The sequence below is a fragment of the Solea senegalensis genome, unplaced genomic scaffold, assembly GCF_019176455.1.
Source record: "Solea senegalensis isolate Sse05_10M unplaced genomic scaffold, IFAPA_SoseM_1 scf7180000015554, whole genome shotgun sequence".
In the NCBI taxonomy this organism is placed as follows: domain Eukaryota; kingdom Metazoa; phylum Chordata; class Actinopteri; order Pleuronectiformes; family Soleidae; genus Solea; species Solea senegalensis.
In genome coordinates, this window is record NW_025321359.1 from 1 (window position 1) to 5,000 (window position 5,000).

The 5,000-nt window shown below is 43.6% G+C and overlaps 1 protein-coding gene across 3 annotated transcripts in view; it reads right to left on the reverse strand.

The window, feature by feature from the left end:
- Positions 1-3,168: 3,168 nt before the first annotated feature.
- The window catches only part of LOC122762330 (tRNA-specific adenosine deaminase 1-like), a 30,749-nt gene continuing 28,917 nt past the window's right edge, over positions 3,169-5,000 (reverse strand). For all 3 annotated transcript variants that reach the window (XM_044017513.1, XM_044017514.1, XM_044017515.1), the window contains one exon: positions 3,169-3,373. The gene's annotated coding sequence lies outside the window, so the exon portion shown is untranslated. The remainder of the gene's footprint in view (positions 3,374-5,000) is intronic.

Below are 5,000 nucleotides of genomic sequence, written 5' to 3' on the forward strand. Positions count from 1 at the left end.
GTTAAAGTACAGGTACAGATACTTGTGTAAAAAGACTGAAGTAAAAGTACAAGTACAGATACTTGTGTAAAAACAGACTGCAGTTTAAGCACAAGTACAGATACTTGTGTAAAAACAGACTGTAGTAAAAGTACAAGTACAGATACTTGTGTAAAAACAGAGTGTAGTAAAGGTACAAGTACAGATACTTGTGTAAAAACAGAGTGTAGTAAAGGTACAAGTACAGATACTTGTGTAAAAACAGACTGTAGTAAAAGTACAAGTACAGATACTTGTGTAAAAACAGACTGTTGTAAAAGTACAAGTACAGATTCTTGTGTAAAAACAGACTGTCGTAAAAGTACAAGTACGGATATGATAAACAACAAGGGAGGGGGCGGGGCTATGACAAAGTAGCGTATTGGACATGAGTGTCTCCACCACACTGGAATCATATCTCCAAATAATCCAAAAATAATAATAATAATAATAACAAGGACACACCTGCTTCCTGTCTGGGACAGACTCATATCCTGTCCTGCAGCGCCGAATGGAGACACAGCAGCAGGAGGGGGTGAGAGAGTGAGGGAGTGAGGGGGTTAGACGGGGTGAGGGGGTTAGAGAGAGTGAGGGAGTGAGGGGTGTGGAACTTTGAAAACAGCAGCAGGAAGAAAAAAAAGACACAATGCATTTTGCATTGATGTGTGAGTGTTAACTGTAACCACGTCACAGAGATGTCACGAGTGCTCTGATTGGTCGGCGGGTTTACTGTGTCTTCACACTTTGACATGAGAGGATGAATCATGTGATCACTGAAATGATCACATGATTCATCCTGGCAAAAGTACTGGTATCATTTACACAAGTACAAGTACAGATACTCGGTTGGTGTTGAGGATACAGTGTCACAGGGTGTGACGCTTATTTAGCAGACACACACACACACACACACACACAGTCTTAGTTAACTATATTACTATCTTAGTTAAGTGTCTTAGTTACTCGTTACTACCAACTAAAATCAGAAGAGTTGGTCAATGAAGTTTTGTCGTCTCGATGACAGGAACATTCCAGAGTGAAATCTTAGATGAAGCAGTAAAACAGTGTTTGTGTCAGCGTGTTATGAAGCAGTAAGCGTGTTCTTCTGGACAGTGTTCTTCTGGACACGTGTTCTTCTGGTCAAGACAGCGTGTTCTTCTTAGGTTGTTCTGGACATCAGTGTTCTTCTGGACACAGTGTTCTTCTGGACAAGCTTCTGGACAGTATCTGGACATCAGCGTGTTCTTCTGGACATCAGCTGTTCTTCTGGTGTTCTTCTAGTTCTTCTCAGACAGCGCTGTTCTTCTGGACATCAGACGCGTTCTTCTGGACACAGCGTGTTCTTCTGGACATCAGCGTGTTCTTCTGGACAGTAGCTGTTCTTCTGGACAGTAGCGTGTTCTTCTGGACATGGACATGTTCTTCTGACATCAGTTCTTCTGGACATCAGCGTGTTCTTCTGGACATCAGCGTGTTCTTCTGGACAGTACTTTTCTTGGACATCAGCTGTTCTTCTGGACATTAGCGTTCTCATAGTGTTCTTCTCGTGTTCTTGGACATCAGACATCAGTTCTTCTGACATGTTCGTTCTTCTGGACATCAGCGTGTTCTTCTGGACCATCAGCATGTTCTTCTGGACATGTTCTTGGACATCAGCGTGTTCTTCTGGACCATCAGTATGTTCTTCTGGACAGTAGCGTGTTCTTCTGGACAGGGTGTTCTTCTGGACATCAGCGTGTTCTTCTGGACATCAGCGTGTTCTTCTGGACATCAGCGTGTTCTTCTGGACATGTTCTTCTCATCAGTATGTTCTTCTGGACATCAGCGTGTTCTTCTGGACATGTTCTTCTGGACATCAGCGTGTTCTTCTGGACATCAGCGTGTTCTTCTGGACATCATGTTCTTCTGACACATGTTCTTCTGGACATCATTCGTTCTTGGACATCAGCGTGTTCTTCTGGACAGTAGGACATCAGCGTGGTTCTTCTGGACATCAGCGTGTTCTTCTGGACCATCAGCGTCTGGACATCAGCGTGTTCTTCTGGACATCAGTGTTCTTCTGGACAGTGGACATCAGCGTGTTCTTCTGGACAGTAGCGTGTTCTTCTGGACACAGACAGTGTTCTTCTGGACATCAGCGTGTTCTTCTGGACATCAGCGTTCTTCTGGACATTCGTGTTCTTCTGGACCATCTTCTGGACTGTTCTTCTGGACCATCAGCGTCTTCTGGACAGCTGTAGCGTGTTCTTCTGGACATCAGCGTGTTCTTCTGACATCAGTGTTCTTCTGACAGACATTACAGTGTTCTTCCTGGACCATCAGCTGTTCTTCTGGACATCAGCATGTTCTTCTGACATTATCGTGTTCTTGTTTCTGACATCAGCGTTCTTCTGGACAGCGGTTCTTCTGACATCAGCGTCTTCTTCTGGACATCAGCTTGTTCTCATGTTCTTCTCATGTTCTTCTGACATCAGCGTGTTCTTCTGGACATCAGCGTTCTTCTGGATCATCAGCGTGTTCTTCTGACCATCAGCTGTTCTTCTGGACATCAGCGTGTTCTTCTGGACCATCAGCATGTTCTTCTGGACAGACATCAGTTCTTCTGACATCAGCGTTCTTGTTCTTCTGACATCAGCGTGTTCTTCTGGACCATCAGCTGTTCTTCTGGACATCAGCGTGTTCTTCGACATCAGTGTTCTTCTGGACATCAGTGTTCTTCTGACATAGCGTCTTCTTCTGACCATCATGGACATATGTTCTTCTTCTTCTCATGTTCTTCTGACCATCACAGCGTGTTCTTCTGGACATCAGGACATGTTCTTCTCAGCATGTTCTTCTGGACCATCAGTGGACATGGACATTGTTCTTCTGGACATCAGCGTGTTCTTCTGGACATCAGCGTGTTCTTCTGGAGGTTAAATGTTTGAATATAGAATCACAGAAAACACTCAATGCTCAGTCAATTAAACATTAACATTCTTAAAAAAACAAAAAATGAGAAAAGTCAATAAAAAAGATTCACTCTCTGTCTCAGACACGTGGACTCTGCTCAGAGTGGACTTGAATTAAAGAGTCAAACACGACAGCTGAGGAGAAGAGAGAAGAAATGCTTCACATTCAAACATGAATACACACACACACACTTTCACATTTGTGATTCAAAGAAATTCATTTATTCTCGTCTAAATCTTGATACAGTAGAAATATAAAAGTGCACGTCTCTAACTGGAATGACCAAATATCACAAACTAAAAAAATCTATTTACATCCATGTGACTTTAATACATTTATTCATCAGCAGTAAAAAAAAAGAAAAGAAGACGACGTCTTCAGTCGAGGAATCCTGAGCAGGAACCTGTCGAGGAAAAGACAAAAACTGTTTTTAAAGAGTTTCTCAGTGTGTTTGTGTCAAACACACTGAGAACATAAAGTTGATCACATTAAAACAAAGAAGACAGAACTCCACGTTAGCTACACAATGATTTATTTTGCACTGGCACTCCTAACCCAGACTAAGATTCTCAACCAGGCCTGAGATTCTGAGCCAGACCTAAGAGTCCGACCCAAGTTTAAGATTATGACCCAGGCCTAAGATTCTGACCCAGACCCAAGATCCAGCCCCAGACCTAAGATTCCGACCCAAGCCTAAGATCCTGACCCAGGCCTAAGATTCTGACCCAGACCTAAGATTCCACCCAGACCTGATATTCTGACCCAGACCTAAGATCCTGACCCAGGCCTAAGATCCTGACCCTGGCCTAAGATCCTGACCCAGGCCCAATATTCCGACACAGGCCTAAGATTCTGACCCAGACCACAGATTCTGACCCAGGCCTTAAAATGGTTTGTTTGACGTGTTGCTTTAGGTTTCTTGGGATTTGGGAAGAGGGAGGAGTCTCCTCATTCTTGTTGCGATCAGGTTTTCCCCATAATAACATTACATTAGTTTTTATCCAAAGCGACTTACAATTGAATTGAGTAGAGTCAGCGAGGGGTGGAAGCGAACTTGCGACCATGATGCCTTTCGCACACAGGGTACCGGTCTTAACCACTGAGCCACTCCACCCTCTAAGAAACATGATGACTGTTTACACAGAGACAACAGTCCCGGAGACAGGTTCCAATAACTCATGGGTGTAGGTTGAGAATTTAACACCATATCAAACATTCATAATTCTCTGTGTAAAGGTCACCGTGTTTGAGTTTGACAGCGACCTGAAGGCTACAGAATAACATGGAGCTCCACCATGTTAACGTATTTGCATTTTAATGCATTTGCTCAGTGTTCCCATACGTTGGCGGACAGCAAATTCAAGGACTTTCCAGGATCAATTGCGTCAAATTTAAAGACAAATTGTGCTAACACAGCTTAAGATGGGAGGAGGTGCATCTTTCATTGATTTACAGCAGGCTCTGCATTACTTCCGTACTTTGTCTTTGGTGAGACAGACACCGCGTCATCATTTTCTCTCTCTCTCGTTTTGACTTTATTCACTCATTGTTCTGCATGGAATCTCACGTCAATGGTGGAAAGAGAGACAGTGTCCACAACAGCGCTAGTAATCATGAGTCCACGCTTGTCCTGCGTCAGCCTGGTCTACGTACATCAAGCAACGCAGGGCTAGGGCTGGGCGATACACCGGTATATTTGTGAAAGAGATGTGTAGTTTTTATGTTGCCTTACGAACGCTATTTAATAAAGCCGACCGCTTCTCCCTGAGCCTACAGGCCTAGTTCAGCTCAGCCACGCCTCTTATGTATTTACTACATAGTGTTGTCCCGCCCACGCTACGCATCACAACAGACATTTGAACGAAAATGTGTACTTTTACTCCGATACATTTTTCTTAACCATCTTCATTACTCGTTAATACAAAATAAAAGTTGAGCTGTTGTCGCTAGTTTTTAGCAGCACCAGCTGTTAGCCGCAGATTTCGGCTCCAAGTGGACTTAAAACACATCAGCGGCTCGTTGTTGACCGT